Raw genomic sequence first — 19,667 nt, 5'->3', positions numbered from 1 at the left:
GGAGGGTCGCTGCAATGAACCTTTTCCCACATCGCCCCTTCCTCTCACTATTAAGTCAATGTATGGGCCAGACTATTGCGCGCCTCCCTCTTAGATGACGAGAGGGGTGGCCGCCCTCCTCCCCCAACGCACGCCTATGTCTGTGCTAGTGAGGCGTTCGTACGGCTTCACTCGGTTAAAATAGTGATACTAAGGAGCTCATGGAATACACTATTCGATTAGGCAGCTGGCGTTCTTCCGATCGACCTACAATGGGGTTGCAGTATTGCCAAGTTTAACAAGGGACACGGCGTTGATCGCGGAATAAAGAAAAGAAGTCAAGAAAGAGGAATACAAGCAGCATAGAATTAAAATTGCTGAGTATACAATGTTAGCCAAAAAAAAGCAATAAGGTAGGGTAGCACACACAAAAAAATAGCAAAATAAAACGAAACGGCTAATGTGCTAAAAATAGCGAGCTTGCCCTAGTAAACTGAAGGTAATTGCGAGGGGTAATCGCCCTATAGAGTGCCCCCAAATAGTCTGATGATGAAGACGACGTGACCAGCTACCTTATACAACTTTTCTTATCAAAAGACCTATTCTAACGTACATGGTGTATCGTGTCAGCGCTGTGCGTAACGAGATGATTGCATCGTTAGGATTTGCATGGTTAGAATGACCGCTTCCTTAGTTTATATAACGAAAAAAAATTCACCGATGATCACGATACTGCCTAATGCCAATTCTGAGCACAGCTGTTCAGGTGGTTTGATTTTGCGACAAGTTGAGGCGCCACTGCTTCGCTAACCGGGAGACCACGGAAGATTGCGCTTGGACGCGTTACATAACAGTCGCCGGAGAGGGGGCCTCCGTTCATGCAGCGATTTATTTCTATATATGGTATCGGTGGACGCCTTTGCCGCATACCTTAGTGATTACGTCATCGGCGACAGCATGGCGGCGCGCACTACTCTGGTGCCCCGGGTGGCCGCCGCGGAACCTGTCGTCACGCCACTGTCGTTCCCTCCTAACCGTGCTCTCCTCTCTATCGCTGTCTTCCATCTTCCGCTGCTCTGCACGTTCGCTTTGTTTCGTCCTCGTTCGCTCTTCCGGCTACGATGACGAGGACGCCGCTCAACGCAGAAACCGGCGCCCAAGAAGTGCGCTCTAAAACTTGTTTATTATGGGCGAACTTGTGGCCAGAAAACTAGATACAAAATCTAAGAGTCAGCTAGAGCGTTCCACGCGGAGCGTGTCCCTTCGACCAAACCTCGCAAGTCAACCCACTTTCTCGTGTCCGTGCGCGAAAGGCATACGGTGCGCTGTCACAAGAACCGCGAGCAGACACGAGACATTGCAGACGCTATCGCAGCAGCTCGCTGCGCTCCACGTTCGCTCCCTTTCGTCCTCGTTCGCTCTGTCGGTTACGCCGACGGCGATGCCGCTCAACTCAGGAACGGGCGCCTAAGAGCTGCGCTCTAAAAAACCTTGTCCGTAGAAGTTAGTTATTGTGACATGCAACTTAACGTTAAAGAACAATCATCACGAAACAAAATACTGAGAGGCATATGGTGAAAATGCACCGACGAAATATTTCACAACGGTAAACTATTGATGGGAGGCCTCAGATTGATTTATGTTACTTACACTGGTGCTGAAGGAGTGGTTAAATATAAGCGAGATAGTAATGTTCTGAGTGATTTGTAAAGAATGTGTTAGATGTTCGTAAGCGGGGTTCGAGACAATAGCAGCGTATTCTAGTGTGGAGCAATACGTGTTAAATCAAGCAAACTACAATGTATTTAAGGAGCTTGTAAAAGCTATTGCCCAACTAATATATATCAATGTTCCTCTGGCTTTGTTGGTTACGCCCATAGTCGGAATGCAATGGGTGAAGTCCCGCCTTCAGTGAATGACGAAGACATCTGTAACGCTAATGCCTTTAAACGCATGTTTTACATAGTAGGTTTACAAATCCCAGCCACACATGTTACGAGCGTCAATTCGGATTCATTTTAAGTTTGAAATGTGCCATTATTCGCAGCACTTCACGGCTGTTTTAAGCTCAGCTTGATGATTACCCGTATTCTTATGTATGGAGAAAGGAAAACGCTGTCACAAGCGAGCAGGTGCATCCTAGATGTTCATTTAGGCAGGTCGTTAATGTAGATGGCAGATGGACTTTAATATTGCTATGAGTCCGTAACCTCGAACACCATTCAAATACAGGTCAGCGCGCTTTCATCCGGGCTCTTCTTCCGGCCGTTGCAAGGGGGTCGCGTGACGCTGAAGAAAAGATCAGTTGCCTAAACAGCAAGCGATGCCTGCCAATGCGTCGAACCCCCGAAGCGTGCAGGAGAGAAAGTGGGTGCTTTGGCAAATTTAGAGGCTGTTTGGAGACGCCGATGCGCACTGGAAAGTACTGTCCTAGTTGGTTGCGTACAACACAAATGACGGACTCGTGCACAGTGTTTGAAATGGCAAGTTTCTAGTGCGCCGCGTGCCGCTCAGTGGCGCCTGACAAAAACGCAGGAGAAAGCAAATATAAGCAGACGACCGTAGAGCGAGACCTGAAGTGCTAAGATTAGTATTTTTGAGTGTTACTGAAGAAAGAAACAAGTACATTTTACCGGCAAGCTGTTTACCTCTAACTAGCGTTGAAAGTTGGTACGGGATTATCTTCTAAGAAAATGAGCAGCATGCCAGGACACAAAGAAAAAGACAGACAAACGAGCGCAGTTTGTTTGTTATTTCTTTTTTTGTGTCCTGTCCTGCTGCGCAGTTTGTTAGAAGATGTTTACCTCTACCCCATGCCTTACAGTAGGTGCGCAGGGTGGTATATTGGCTGGCTTGCGTCCATATGCACGTAGAAGATATGGACAAAACTGAAAGCAAACGTCGATATTCTGCAGGTTTTGCTTGGCTCGAGATAACAGAATTTTAAGGACAAGAGAAACCTTCCAACGAAATTGTATTTTAAGGTACCAGACATTTCAACGCCTGACTGGTTTCTTCCTCAGAAATCAGACGGCATGAGCTGCACAGAGCGGCATGAGCTGCACAGATGTACGGTTTCTTGACGTATGTGCGCCAGTGTTTTGCAGACAGCTGCGACGTACGTGCGAGGCTTGCAAATACATTGAAGCTCTGCACGTACTATCGCGCTCAGTATGAGCTACATCATGCGAGCGCGTGGCCGAGCGCTCTGCAAGGTTGTAGAGTGGCGCCGATTATGGCATATTTTCCAGTTATTGGGAGAGAGTATGGCTGCTCATGCGAGCGTGCATCATCCCACTTTCTTGCTTTCACCCTTGAAGTTATTATTTTCGAAGCTGATCCCACCGCGCTGAAACCGCAGCACAGTCACAGCGAAAGCTGGAAGAGCGGCGTTGTAAGCTCTCTTGGGGCTACTAATACAAGTACTCACTATGCCATAAATACAAGCAAGGTACCCACTACGCCAAAAATCACAATTTTTGTGAAGTTGGGAAGCACCTACTGAGACATTATTCGTCATTCTGCGGAGAAGCGAGGCACCAGCTACACGTCTGTAAGGCACTATGTGCACTTTGTTGAAGCGACGACTGATGACGATGAAGAATTATGAATTGGCCCTTGTAATGGGTTGGAAGCTTTAAACGGCCCACCAGTTATGCAATTTCCATTGGGTGACGCTCGGTCGTTATTTCCCTGTCCCGCCATGCTGTATAACATATGTTCACGTGGGAGCGCGAGGGCGGGGGGTGGCGAAGAACTTTGCTGAGACCACGCGGAAATGGATCATGCGCTTATGGGCTTCCTTGGCAACCAATACAAGTGCACTTGCGAGGAACCCACTACGCTATAAATCAATATAATTTTTGAGAAGTAGGGATGCAGGCACTATGCCATTTTTCGTCATTCTACGGAGAGCCGTGGTGCCTGCTAAACGCATGTAAGGCATTATGCGCTTTGTTGATGCTGTGCCTGATGACGGTGAAGCATTATTGCGGAGCCCTTTGCAATGGGTTGGAAGCATTCAACAACCTACTCGTTGCGGAATTCGCATTGTGTGACGCCAGGTTATAGAATTCGCGTTGTGCGACTCTTGGTGCTTATTTTACTCTTCTACGACGCTTTATTCCGTATGTGAATGTGGTTTCCTTCACGACATGAAGCCTGTATAGGACCTTTTTGCAAAGCAGTTTCAAGCACCGGCATGGCTCAGAGGTTGAATGCTGGGCTCCCACGCAGAGGGCCGAGGTTCGAACCTCGTTCTATGCTGGAATTTTTTTTCTTATTTCGATTTTTTTTCTTATTTCGAGCGATAGTGGTTACGGACACCGGCGGCGGCGGCGGCGGCGGACAACTACGGCGCCGAAAACGGCCGCTGAAATGATGTCATAGCAGCTTTCGCTGTAAAACGAGGACTAGGGTGAAAGCAATTGGAGGTGATGCGCGCTCGCAGGTACAGCCAAACTCCCTCCCGATAACTCGAAAATATGCCATGATTTGCGCAACTGTACAACCTTTCAGAGCGTTCGGCCACGCGCTCGCATGATGTAGCTCATACTGAGCGCGATAGTACGTGACGAAAGCGTAAAAAAGCTCTGTACATCTCGGGCCTTCTCACCTCTGAACAAGCAGTCAGGCATTCCACTCTGTGACAGTGAACGACCACCGAATCTGTCTAGCGTACTGCACATTGGTGACACAGAATTTCGATGAAAGGTACAGACACACTTATTGACTCGAATGGTTGCGGCGTTCATCGCGACGAAAGCCCATGCACGCGCACAGATAGACGCCCACACTCACTTATATAATTGATCGGTAGTTATTACTTGTCCTCATATGGCGTTGCTCCTCGGGAGTGCCCACTACACACGCGGCCTCCCCACAACAGCAAGTAGTAAAATCCAGTATGGAGAATGCCAGGTTGTCTTTCTGTTGATCAACCACGCCAGCGACAGAGACAAAGACGCAAAGGAGAAGGATGCAAAAGGCGCTTTTCCCACGCCTGCTCAGGCCGGCAGGAAGCGGGTTGCCTCGGAAATCCTCCTTTGGCACCTCGCTCCAGCTCCGAGAGAGCGGTGGTATGAGTTTACCTTTAAATGCAAAGCATTTGTTAGCGAACATCTGCGACATTGAGCGTATCTATCTATCTATCTATCTATCTATCTATCTATCTATCTATCTATCTATCTATCTATCTATCTATCTATCTATCTATCTATCTATCTATCTATCTATCTATCTATCTATCTATCTATCTATCTATCTAGCCGCCTACGACTTTGTGCTCTCCTGGCCGTTTCGTGAAAGGGACGTATACCAAATCTTGTATGGCACGACATGACTGTATGACGAACACAAACGACAGGTCATAACATAAAAATCATGACGTGCATGTCTAGGCGTGATCTACATGCCACGGTCTTGGTGCTCCTGGGGCCGTTTCCTTAATTTGATATATACCGAAATTGGCATGGCATTGCAAGGTTGTATGACATACATAGGTGACAGCTCCTATCGTGCAAATCATGAGACGCATGTCATGTACAGCATGACTTACATCACATGGCCTCGGGGCGCTCGCGGTCGTTTAGTTCTATTGATGTACACCAAAATTGGTACCACAAGCATTTCTGTATGGCCAACATAAATGACAGGCGTAACATGACAATCATGACATGTGTGTCATGTACGCTATGACATACATGCCTCACTCATGGTGTGCTTGCAACCGTTTCGCCATCTTGACATTTACGAAATTTAGTATTGCGTGATGTGACTGCATGAAGAACATAAATTACTTGTAGTGAGACGAAAATCATGACATGCATGTTATATAAAGCATGATTTACATGCCACGCTCATGGTGCGCTCGCGGCTGCTTTGCTAGCTTGATATACATCAAAATCGGTATTGCGTGACCTGACTATACGACGAATGCAAATCACAGGTGGTGGCATGACAACAATGACATGCATGTCATGTAGGGCACGATTTACATGCCATGCTTATGGGCTGCTCGCGGCCGATTCGCAGGCTTGGTACACCCCAAAAGTGGAATTTGGTGGCGTGAGTGTATGAGGAATGTAAATGGGAGGTGGCAATAAGAAAGTCATGACATGCCTGTCGTGTAGAGCGTGATTTACATGCCAAGCTCATGGTGCGCCCGCGGCCCTTTCACTAGCTTGATACTCACTAAAACTGGCATTGCATGACCTGACTGTACCACGAACATAAATTGCTGGTGGTACCATGACAACCATGAAATGCATGTCATGTAGGGCACGATTTGCATGCCATGCGCATGGGCTGCTCGCGTCCGTTTTGCTAGCTTGAGCATACCAACATTGGTATTGCGCGACGCGAATGTATGATGAGCACAAATGACGTAACATGACAATCATTACATCCCTTTCATGTGCAACATGATTCACATGCCACGCTCACGGTCTGTTCAGGGCCGTTTCGCTGGCTTGACATACACGAACACTGTTATTGCGTGACGCGACTGAATGATGAACACAAATGACAGGTGGTAGCCTCACAATCATGACATGCATGTCATGTACGGAGCGATTTACTTGACACTGTTTTGTTGGCTTCCGGTGGTTTTGTCGACTGGATACGCACCAGAGTTGCTTTATGGCGTAGTGGGTGCTTCTACCTTGTGGGGTAGTGGGTGCTTCTTGACTTCAAAAATGACCATTTATGGTGTAGTGCGTACGTTGTTGGGGTACTTGTTTCAGTAGCCCCAAGAGGCTCTAGAAATGCTTTAGCAAAAGGCTGTAGAAAAAATTGGGGGACGCTTAAGCTTCGCCTTTAAGAGTTGAACGCGATAGCGATATCCTGCCCCTAGTGCGCACTTTGAACACTACGAGTGTTTAACAGAATGCGCGCACTAAGGTGTGTGCCTCATGTAATGGGTAGCATGCTTTAAACCAGGGGCAATTATGCGCGAGAAACGTTTTCGAAGTTGCGATGCACCCACTACGTGGTCTTAAGGTAATACGCGCAGTAATGCGTGTGCCTTCTGTAATGGGTGACTGTCTTTAAACCACGAAGTCGTTATGATATTGACATGGTGTGACGCCCGATGGCAATGTACGCTTGTACCACGCAATATTACTGCGAGATAACAGCTCCTACTGTGACACCTGTATACAGGACGCGTATTTTTGGGAAGCATGAAAGTTACTTTTAGTGCAGCTCTAAGCAGAGGCGTGGCTGTGTGGTAGAACACCTGCTTGCCACGCAGACGGCCTGCGTTCGATTCTCACTCGGACCCAACATTTTTATTATTTATTTTATTTGCAGCCTTTTCGATTTTTCGGTCACGGACAAGATGATGATTTTTCGCTCACAACCAACGGTGCCGACGCCGACGGCGGAATTTCTGCGATACGAGCTCTTTAACGCTATCGCGTTAACAGGCTCTAGAAAAGCCGTTCTTCAAGCTTTCGCTGTGGCTGGGCTGCGTTTTTTTTTTTCGTGTAGAGTTCTTCCGCGCGGACATCTTAAAATCCCGTATCATGGCTACAGAGAGCCTCACTCTAAAAATGGGATGGCGCAGCTCGAGGAGAGCGCTCACGTTGTGGGGTGGCGCTGGTGTACGATCATCGCCTAGAGCCGGGCAATAACAATAACAAAGCGCAGAGCCGTAGGCAACAGCAAAGCTTACACAGACAAGGCAAATACATACAGTGAATAATAGTAATTGTTGGTGTTTAACGTCTCAAAACCACGATCTTGCCACGCGAGCTCCTTTATATATTTCTTTGTAACCAGGCCGTTAGAAGTATAACCGCTGCATTTCTCAAACCACGCCTGAATGTCTTGGAACCTTCCAAATTAATTTAGAATCGTCTGATAATCTTGAGCGCGCAAACGCGACCAGTTGATTTTGTTCTAGAACTAGCGCTGTCACCAGTGGAAAGACTAGAATGTTCGATGCCGCATGTATGAATGCCGACGACTGCACATCAGATTATCGACGGCCGGCGTTCTGTTCGCCGTTTTCATTGCACAGCGTCTATTGCATGTAAATTGACTTCTCGTTTTCTGGGCAAACGTTCGCCCAAATAAAAAGTGTCCTCTTGAACCCCCTGACTGCTGCCCTCCCCACGTCACGAACACGCGACAATATGATTATGAGAGACGCCGTAGCGGAGGGCGCCGCAAATTTGGACCATCTGGGCTTCTTTAACATGCACATATTTGTAAGTAAACGGGCCTTAAGCATTTTCTGCTCCATTGAAAATGCAGCCGCTGTGGCCGGGATTCAATCCCGCGACCTTCGGGTCAGCAGTCCAGCACAATAACCTCTAGACCACCGTGGTGCGTTACATGCAATGAAAGCGGGACCGTGCGAAAACGGAGAATGCGTCGATAGACCACGAGTCAGAGAAAGGACGTCACCCTCTGCAGTCCATCACACCGAAGAAACGAGCGGACATTAGTGACATAGAACTATCGGTAAATTGACTAGCGATACCATTAATAGTTTTTTTTAAAACTATCGATAGTGTAAACAAACTATCGATAGTTCAATCGATAGTAGTACTATCGGCTACACAATATGCCCAAACGCAGAAAAAATAACCAACAAATATTTTTTTTCAGGAAAAGTGCGCTTCTACCCTCAAAAGAATGCACAAGTTTTCTATTACTGCCAGGTAAACGCAACACTGTTTTTCAAGCCGTTCTACATATAGGACACTGGGCATTAGGGGTGCCATGTACGGGTGTGGTAAGCCTTGAAGCATTTCACGTGCACACCGACATTGCACTTCTTCCTCTCCATGAGGTATTTCATACAAACCACGCGTTTCCCCGGGGAAAAGCTGTCAGTACGTGGCAGCCTGAAAAGCAAGCAATGTCTAGGCTTGCACACGTTGAGAATGAGGCCTACTTGATGTGCTGTAGGTGGCGCTAGTCTTCAGCTAAAGAAATAGCAATGTTGTAATGCATCAAATATGGGTCTTATATGTAGGACACTGGGCATATATTCGTTAACAATACTAGCAATATTAATTACTACTACGCGTGTTTATTGCTTTGTTTTCATGTATTCGGGTTTCTCCCACAAAGGTTGTTAGCAACGTTTGACGCAGACCGCGCCGTGATGTTTGAGAAGCTTCACGATTTTTTGAGATCATTCTGTTAAGATTACGCGCCGGACGCGAATAGTCAAGTTTATTCGAGAGCTTACACGAGCAGCAGCGATAGCGCTGGAATGTTCGATCACTAATGTATAAAAGACAACGCTTTCCACCGATTATCAGATTACTCGAAAGCAGACGACTGTTCTCGCTGCTATCAGTGCGCAGTGTGTATCGCTTGTAATTTGAATTTTGGTTTACTGGGCACAAGTTCGCCCAAATAAACAGCTCCGTATTTCACAGTCTTCCTGCAGCATCCTTCAGAGTCACAACCACGTGACAAAAGTATCGATAGTGACGTGAATAATGATGCTGTTGCTGACCGGCTATATTAGCAAAATATTTGCTATAGCCTACTATAAACGTCGCTTAATTTATAAACAATTTTGGCGAGAGAAATAAATTATTTCCACAGTGAAAATGACGGATTATATCCATCAATAAATTTACATCCAAACGCAACCACTTACACTTTACAAATAACAAACTTAGTCATTTATATTACTTTTATTTTGGAATCATAGAGTGCAATATGAATTTGAAGCCACGCAGTTCCACGATAAGTAACGCGTTCCTTTCCGCTACAGCTGAACAGTTTTCTTTATGATGATACGTCAGCAAAAAACTCAGGTGAAGAAGTCAAGCATGTCAACTTTCTTGCCCTTCAGCCTGCTTCTCTGGCTCCACTATATACCACGCGAGCGGGGAACCAAGTTTGTTATCAAATGAAACCGCGCTGTTGATTTTATACTATCGATAGTACCATTGAATTTAGTATCGATAGCACTGTCAATAGTATGTTTACCAGCGAGAGTTCGATAGTGGTTCAGCTACCGATAGTATCGATACTACCACCGTTAGTTCTGCATCACTAGCGGACATGCATCTAGAGCAGAAACGCGAATGCAGCTTCGCTGGTAATCCGTCCCCATTTGAATGTTGCGGCGCCACAAAAGTTTTATAAATTCGTTTCACTCAAAGAAACAATACTAATAATGACAATACTTTCGCGATCACGAAATCAGTCAGTGGCCGGGCCCTTCTCTTCGCCTACGTAATATGCCGAGAAAAGAGCGAGCGATCTCTAGCTGTGTTTCCAACGATATTGTCACGTGGTCGTGACGTCGACGAAGACAGCAGTCGGCGTTTGCAGGATCAAACTGTTTATTTGGCCGAACTTGTGGCCGGGAAATGAGAACTAGAGCTACAGCAATACACGCTGTACAATGATAGCGGCGAACAGGGCGTCGTCCGTCGATCAACTGACAAGCGGTCAATCGCGTCGGCTTTTATACAGGCGGTATCGAACTTTCCAGCAATATCGCTGGTGGCGGCGTTATCTCTAGACAAAGCTGGAACATTCGCGTGCGGGGCGCAATCTTAACAGAACGATCTACTGTAGACGTGAAGCTTCTCGAACAATGCTTCGCGGACAGCGTCGAGCGTTGATAACCGTCCCTGCCGGTCAAACCCGAATACATCAAAACAAGACAAGAAGTGGGCGTGGCAATATTCTAAAGTTCCTGCTGCCGACAGTGCTATAATTTTTAGTTCATACGTGCAGAGGAACCTTGATTAGGCATGAAAATCCAGGGAGTGCCAGTACACATGGCAGGCCTATCTGTTGTTTTTTTTCTCGCTGGATTAAGGGAATTTTTTTCCTACTTACCATCGCCCACATTCGAGACTAATGTTCCAAGTGTAGGTCCAAGCATCATATGGAAAAACACGTCTGGCTTGCACGTAAAGGGTGCAATGTCAATGATGAAACTGAACAGACTGCCAGGGCAGTCGAATAAAGTCATGAGGCATATTTCTGGCACACACTTTAGATGCCATCATTCAGCAAAATATTATTGCAGCGAAAGCTCTTCTGGGATCACAACAGCCGATTTTGGTGGAGTAGTAGTCCGCCGCCGCCGACGTCCATAACCGCTATCGCGCGAAATGATAAAAATTAACTGAGAATAAAATATCCAAGAACGGATGGTATTTGAAGCCGGGCCCTCTGCCTGGCAGCCGAATATTCTACCGGAGCCACGCCGGTACTTGAAACTTCGCAGAAAGACCCTGTAGAAGCGTGATGCCTAGTAAGGAACCGCGTTAACTTATGTAATGTAGTGTGTAGAAGAGTAAAATAACAACCAGGCGTTATACAATGACAACTGCATAAGGAGTGATTCATATAATGCTTCCAACCCATTACAAATGGCTCAGTCCTAATTATCAATCGTGATCAACCAAAGCATCAACAAAGCCCACGTAAGGCCTTACAGCTGCATAGCGGGTACCACGCTCCTCCGCAAAATGACGAGTAATGGCATAGTGGATGCTTGCCTATAGTCCAGGGCTAAACAAAACGCCGTCTAGCGAGGGGCATATATTTCTTGCTAATAAACAAACATTCGCCAAAGTCGCAACGAAAAAAAAAGAAATAAAAGGGGACCATCCAAGAAATAGATGCTTTCCTACTTAAAGAAGTTATGACGATTGATTGTCTAGTATGTAACTTGCAAGTGTACATGTATTAATTGCCCAAAAGAGTATACAACGGGATCTATATAGGCCTCTCTTTCAGCTTTCGTGGTGACTGCTGCGTGTTCTGCGCAGGCCTGGCGTTTTTTTTATTGCTACGGGTACTCTTGAGTACCGCACAGTTTGTTAGATTTCATTTCCGTCACAACCAATGACGGAATTTATGGAATGTCCGATTTTCTTAACGTCACAGGGCAAAGCTGTTAATAGTACAGGCACTAAAAATGGACAGTTTTAAGAACGAGATCAAATTATGGCTATCAAGTTTTGTAGTGCTTGTAGGACCCGGTGCAACAGAGTGATTAAGCAATGGAACACCTTACTTTGTTCAGCTTTGCCTGGTCGCGCATAGATCCTGATCTACGTGACTGAATGCGTTCTTCGTAGAAGAGGTACATTGCGTTCCGCTCTCTGTACACCAACCGGTCTATTACCGACAACCGCTTCGCCATTGTTTATCTTTAGCCCAATATCCACTGCGAACACCGCAGGTCATCATCATCATCATCATAATCATGATCATCATCATCATCATCATCAGTCTGTCTACGCCCACTGCAGGGCAAAGGCCTCTCCCATGTTCCGCCAATCAACCCGGTGCTGTGCTTTCTGCTGCCACGTTATACTTACAAACTTCTTAATCTCGTCTACCCACCTAATTTTCTGTCTCCCTCTAACGCGTTTGCCATCTCTTGGAATCCAGTCAGTTACCCTTAATGACCACCGGTTATCCTGCCGACGTGCTACGTGCCCGCCCATATCCATTTCTTCTTCTTGATTCCAACTATGATATCCTTAACCCGTTTGTTCCCTGACCCACTCTGCTCTCTTCCTGTCTCTTAAGGTTACACCTATCATTTTCCTTTCCATCGCTCGCTGCGTCGTCCTCAATTTAAGTTGAACCCTCTTTGTAAGTCTCCAGGTTTCTGCTCCGTAGGTAAGTACCGGTAAGATGCAGCTGGTATACACTTCCTCTTGAGGGATAGTGGTAGACCGCAGGTACTGGTGGCCTGAAGCTTCCCTCATCAAGAATGACATTGGGGTCACCGTAAAAGCCCATGGCCACATTAGTGGCAATTTCCAGGTCGTTTCGTTGCTATGGTCATCATCATCATCATCATCAAGTTTTGCTTGCATATATATACACGCACACATACAAACACACGCACGAACATATATAAAGTATGGTTGAACCTCCCCCCCCCCCGAAAAAAATTTCTGGCTACGCCCTGGCCTGCCGCGAATGTGTGTTACCTGAGTCCCGCACGTTCTTCGTTACTCTCAGCTCAGGACCAATAAAGAGGCAGCGGTGTACTAGTCCAAGCGCCGTTAGGAATGAAGGTGTCGAAGCGGTTCCGTTTAACGAATTTGTACATTGTTCGACCTTGGCGCTCTGGTTAACAGCGTGCATCACATATGCCATTTGCAGATTGCGAGTTAGGCATACGAAATTTCTTCATACAATTGAAAGATTTTGAAGATATCCGGCGCAACTTGGTATTCACTCGAAAAAACACACTCACATTCACACACGCTTTCACTCAAGTACACACCCCACGCACAGCGCTCCCTACCAACTGTGTATTGTGCGTGACCGATCATCCTATATATCTACAGTATGATGCGTAAGAGCAATGATCAACAACAATGCGCATGTGCAATGATCTACCAAGCGAAGCAACATCCAGCCACCCCTCACAAAATAACCAAGAAAACAGTAAACAGAAAACAGGAAAGGGCAGCTAGGAGCACTTGAAATTCTAGCCTCGAGAAAAGAAATTTCCTTGTGAGACAAAGCCACTGACGTTTCGCTAACTCAGTGATCATTATTTTTTTCTATTACGTATGCTTCCAACAAAATACGTGCTGATGTTTTCGCGCTTCTTCGGAGAACCTGCGTGTTTGAAAACCGTGGTTTACACAAACATGCTGCAGCATGTGCCACAAGATGTGCGCATAGAGTTTCTTACAATTACCTAGAGGGAAAACTGGCACTGGGAGCCATTGCACGCATGGGAACGCTGGGATATGCGAGCTTCGGATTGGCTCGGATTGGTATTGTTCACGAAGAGCCCGGACACCTCGAAGACGTGCCTGGCTTCAACGCGTCCCTTGCGTCAAAATGGTTGGTTCCGCACTGAAGGAGCACGTTGTAAGCTATTTCTTTTCTATCATGCACAGAAACAAGTTTTATTAATGCGAAGCATTTCTTAGCAAACCTCAGGCACTTCGGGCGTTTCTATCTATCTATCTATCTAGCCGCATTCGTCTGGCCGATCTCCCGGTCGTCTGCATATGTTGTAATATACCAAAATTTGCATAGCTTAGCCTGAGTGTGTGACAAACACGATTCACTGGACATGACATGAATAACGCAAAATACCTCTCGCTTAAGTCATGAAACCCTCTCCCTCAGCCACGTGTGGCACATGCCCGCATAACAGAATTCAAGTTATGCGGGTATGTGCGCGGTGATAACAGTCTCAATCAATGCAGTAACCGCGAACACACAGATCGACACGGAAGGAAAGTGATAATACTAGTAAGTGTCGGGGTTCTACGTGCCAAAACCACGATATGATTATCAGAGACGCCGTAGTGAAGGGCTCCGGAAATTTTGACCATCTGGTATTCTTTAACGTGCGCTGACATGGCACAGTACACGGGGCTTTAGCATTTCGCCTCCATCGAAATGCGACCGCCGCGGCCGGGATCGAACCCGCGACCTTCGGGTCAGCAGCAGAGCACCATGACCACTACACCACAACGGCGGACGCAAGGAAAGTTAGGGAGCTAGAGACTGAAAACCCCTGGAAGAAGCTGGGCTACCATACACTGGTCCACGTGGTCCGCAACGTCGACCACCTGGATTGCGCAAAAACCGGGGCTCAGTGCTTCCTACAATAACTCTGGCGAGAGGACCATGTTCCTCATGATTACCGGTAACTTCAGCATTAATTTATCAGAACCCAACAACGTCTGGTTCTTATACGGCATTAAATACGGCTTGGATGTGGACAGGGCATCACAACACCTCGGAGCCACGTCCAGGACAGGATGCATCATAGATATCTTCGCAAGAGCCAACCGCGGTTTCCACCAGCCCTACTATACCTCACATTTCACTACACTTAGACCGTTCGTAGCCGTGATCACGAACATCCGATAACAAGTCCTGTCTAGCTGCGCGTGCTCCCTGATCACGGTGATGATGACCTTAATCAAAAACTGCCAAGAACCCCTTCCACACATGCACAGGGGTTCGTGAAACATGCGTGCGTCCTCCATCATAACGGATAAGTATAAGCATAACAACTGCAACGCAAATGTAACAACTGCAACTGTGACTGTAACGTACGTGCCGTGCGGCTGCTCGTTCCACTCGGCTGTGTATATATTGTAAGGAGTGGGTTTCGGCGGGTCTCGTTACGGTAGCTGGCTCCAGGGAAGAGACGACGTTCTTTCAAGAAGGAACGGGTTTATTTACATGATGAAGTTAGGAGGTGAAACGAGAGAAATAACATCAAAAGTCTCGGCTTTTATAGCCCGAGACTGTCACTGCATAAGCACTGGCAAACCGGTGTCAAAGTCTCCCGCCAATCCGGTGACCTGCGTCCTGGCGTCCGGCCTCCCGAAAGGAGGCAAAGAGTCACACATACACTCGCCACGCCCCGAAGACTCGTAGGTGAGAAGGTCGGCGAGGAGTTCAGTCCAAAGGGGAAAGGGCGATGACCTCCGCTTCCACTGCCAGTAATACTTGGAAGAAGTGTTGAATGATGGCTGCCTCGGGTGAAGGCCCCACCGGGGTTGATGGGAGCGTCTTCAATGGCGCAGTCCCACGCTGACCAAAACGCACGATAAAGCGGGTGTGTCGAATTCGGAAGACACGCAGACCGCTCCCTCAGCGCAGGTTAATTTCCCTGCTGCGGTAGGGTAGAAGGCAGATGTGGCTGGGTGAGAAACTCTCCGCGGTGCTATCTCACGCAGAGAACAACAAGCCAAAAGGGGTCTCCGAATTCCGACGTCCTTTTTCTGGGAACTCCGTCCACAGCGACATGTCCGCCCCCCGGCAAAAGCTCCTACAGGAAGAACGGCATTCCTGCCTCCGTCTAAGCGCCGATACGGGGGGGAGAAGGACAGCATTCCGGTAGACAGCTGTACGCTCAATAGCGTCGGCCTCGATGAATTTTTAGGCCAAACGTAACAGCTCCTCCGCCGCCCGGAAAATCTCGGCTGGCCAGCGCTCACAACCGCTGGGCACGAAGAGAATGGTTGGTGACGAGGCCGACGTCCTGTCTTGGAACCGCAACCTGCGAACTCGCAACAACTCCCATACCACCTCACAATGATCGACAGCAGCAAAGTGAACCATACAACACAATGCCATGCCGTGATCAAGCGCCTTAGACTCGCTAAAACTCTCCAGGCTTCTCAAGACATAATAAATGAAAAACCCGCTACTCTAAAATATTGACGGAATTTCGTGCCGCCAAAGGTACAGCATTCATGGAAGAAGGCATGCCAAAGAGAAATAAAAAAAAAGAAAGAACAGTTTTGGTCACATAAGATAACAACAAAGATACAATATAATGTGGCCCTTGATTCATCAACAACACTTTTCAGATTAGTCTGCTCAGACTATCCGCATTGCCGTGCAATTTCCCTTTTTTATAACGAACCTCGAAGTTGTACTGCTGGAGGGTGAGGCTCCATCGGAGTAAGCGACCATTTTTGTGTGACATTTGATTGAGCTATGTCAGAGGACAGTGATCTGTCTCAATAGATGACCTCGCTCCGTACAAATAACATGACAACTTCTGGGCTGCCCAAACCAAACAGGCACATTCCTTTTCGGAAGCACTATAGGCTTCCTCCCGGACCGTTAGTTTGCGGCTGGCATAGAGAATGGGATGTTCCTCATGATCATCACCAACTTGGGTAAGCACAACGCCCATGCCTCTGTCGCTTGCGTCGCATTGAACTATAAACTCTTTACTATAGTCCGGTGCGCGTAGCACAGGTCGTGAAACTAGCAATGCTTTTTAAACCTGAAAGGCGGCTTCTTTACCCCCATCCCAATGCAAGTTAGTGGGCTCCCCTTTTCTCAGTGCGTCTGTAAGCGGACTTGCCAGTTGCGAAAATTGGGAATGTAACGCTGGTAGTAGCCGACAAGCCCCAAGAATGACCGAATGTCGGTCTTTGTGCGTGGCTGTGAAAAACCGGCATCGCAGCTGTTTTCAGTTCGGCCGGCTGTCTCGTTCCCTGCCCAACAAAATGGCCTAGGTAGGTCACTTGTGAGCAGCCAAAACTTACATTTTTCCGCTTTCATTGTCAAACCCGCCCCTCTCAACCTCGAAAATACTTCCTCAGATGCTTTAGGTGATCTTCCCAGCTGTCTGAAATATCGCGACATCGTCAAGGTACGGGAGGTGCGAACTCCTGTAGGTCTTTCAGTACGATGTCCATCAACTTGGAGAACGAAAGGCGCATTCTTTAGCCCGAAGCTTAGAACCAAAGGTCTAAAAGTGCCTACAGGTGAAATGAAGCGGCATAGCGGCTGGCACTTTCTGAAAGAGGAACCTGCAGTATCCTCTCACGAGATCTAGCGTTGAAAGTATTTAGCAGCGCTGACCCTTTCGATTCGCTCCTCAATAATTTGGATCGGGTACAACTGATCCTAGTGATGGCATTCAACCTCCTGTAGTCTACACATGGACGAGGGTCCTTGTTGGGCCTCCACAAGTATTAGTGGTGACGTGTAGTCACTCTCAGCAGGCTCGATCACCCCCAGCTCCAGCATGCGCCGTATCTCGGCCTCCATAATCTCCTTCTGTCGTGGGGACACGCGGTAAGGTTTGGACCTTACGGTTCGGCTGATGTGAGTTCTATTTCGTGGGTTATCAGTTCGGTTCTACCCGCCGGAGCTGAACCTATCGAGATACTGCCTCAGTAGCTCCTTTAGTTCCTGTACCTGTTCAGGCTTAAGCGCTTCCGCGCCTACCGAGAAAGCTACAACCTCTTCAAGGCTAATTTCTGAGTCGGAAGTTTTGGTGAATCCGTCGAACTCGGATTGAATTTCTTCGGGCTCCTTTAGGGTGAGATTCACACCCCATGTCGTTCTACGTAAGGCTTCATCAGGTTACAGTGGTAGATTCTAACTTCCTTCCTTCTTCGACCTGGCACTTTCAACGCGTAGTTAGTGTCAGAAAGCCTATGCAACACTTCGACTGCCCGTCCCAATGTACTTCTAGTTTGTTCTTTCGCGATGGTCTGAGAATCATTACTTGATCCCCAATGCTAAATGTTCGAAGTCTGGCATTCCTGTCGTAATAAAGCTTGGCATTCCTTTGAGCCTTGTCCATGTTCTTTTCGACAAGCCCTTGTGTCGTACTTAGTCGTTCTAGCAGATTTAGCACGTATTCTACCACTGTTTGACTATCCCCTCTTTTCTTCCCACATTTCTCTCAACATTCTAAGTGGGGAACGCAGCGTTCTGCCATACACTAACTCTGCCGGTGAGAACCCCGTGGCCTCATGTGGGACCGTACGCAAAGCGAACAAAGTAGCTGGAAGACAGCTTTCCCAGTCTTCCTTATGCTCATAACAAAGAGCGCGCAACACTCGCTTCAAGACTGAATGCCATCTCTCGACGCTGTTTTGATTGAGGATGGTAGACAGAACTGTGTATCAACCTTATCCCAACTTCTGTAAAAAAGTTGTAGTTAACGAGCTCGTGAAAACCGACCCTTGATCAGCCTGTATTTCTGCCGGAAGCCGACGCGTGTGAAAACTGACAGAAGCGCGTCTACTATTTCTGTCGAAGTGGGCTCCTTCAGAGGGATTGCCTCTGGAAACTTCGTGGCTGGGCACAGCATGGTGAACAAATACCTATAACCGACTTAGTTGCTGGTAGGGGACCCACTATGTCTATCACCAGACGTCGAAATGGTTCTGATATTAGTGTACCAATTTTAGCGGAGCTTTCCACTTTTCCCCAGGCTTACCCGTGCGTTGGCACGTGTCACAGGATCTTACAAATTCCTCCACATCTTTGAAGCACCCAGGCCAATAGTATTCCATTAGCAATCTCTCTTTGGATTTCTTTATTCCTAGTGGCCGGACCACCACGTTTCCATGGCAGAGGTTCAAAAGATCCTCCCGTATTCTCTAGGAACGACCAATTGATCTAGAATCCGGCCTCTTTTATCCCTGTAGTGCCGATACAACAAACCCCTTCTTATGCAACGTCACGTTGCCCCTAGCGATCCCTTCTTTAGCGTTAAACTGTAATCTAGTTAAGCTAGGATCGTTCTCTTGCTGGGCTGCCAGCGACTCTGTTTACTCGTACAAGCCGATCAAAGTTTTTCGAGGCCGGCGACAGTACTGACCCCATTTTGCTTGTGCGAGTGTCAGCTAGTTCTCCCTGATCTAGTTCCGTTGATAAAGCCTCATTTTGCTGATCAGTTGACTCTCCCTCTAGGTCATGATCTAACTCCGTCAATAAAGCCTCATTTTGCTTATCAGCTGGCTCTATCTGCGCGCCTGTAGGGTTACCTAACTCCGTCTCGTTGACGCTGCGATTGGTTCTTCTGGTGCCACAGAGGCGAGCTCCGCGCGCCTTGACCGAGTCAGCGCTTGAACAGTTCCTTCTGCCAGTTTCTGACCCCGCTCGCGCAGTATCCTGTCTGACCGATTTGAAAATATATAACGGTACTGCAACGACCGAGATGTCGAGACCGCTGCCTCAGTCACCAATTTCTCCAAACGGCCCAGTGATCGTTGCTTTTAGCCATAGGAAGGCAGACGCTTGTTTTCCTCTACAACCTGTTTGAGCCACGCCACTTCTCCCGTAAAGTCATCTACAGTAAATGTACGATGGGTGGACAAATGTCCATGGTGGCGCCGCTGTCCCTTGAGCACTTTGCGTAGGTTTGCCGTTCAACCTGAGTCACCTTAACAGCTTTTGCCGTTCACCTCTCCAGGTTCCCGTCATTGAGA

The sequence above is a fragment of the Rhipicephalus sanguineus genome, chromosome 7, assembly GCF_013339695.2.
Source record: "Rhipicephalus sanguineus isolate Rsan-2018 chromosome 7, BIME_Rsan_1.4, whole genome shotgun sequence".
NCBI lineage: Eukaryota > Metazoa > Arthropoda > Arachnida > Ixodida > Ixodidae > Rhipicephalus > Rhipicephalus sanguineus.
The sequence above is the reverse complement of the archived record's forward strand: the minus strand, read 5'-3'. Positions refer to the sequence as shown.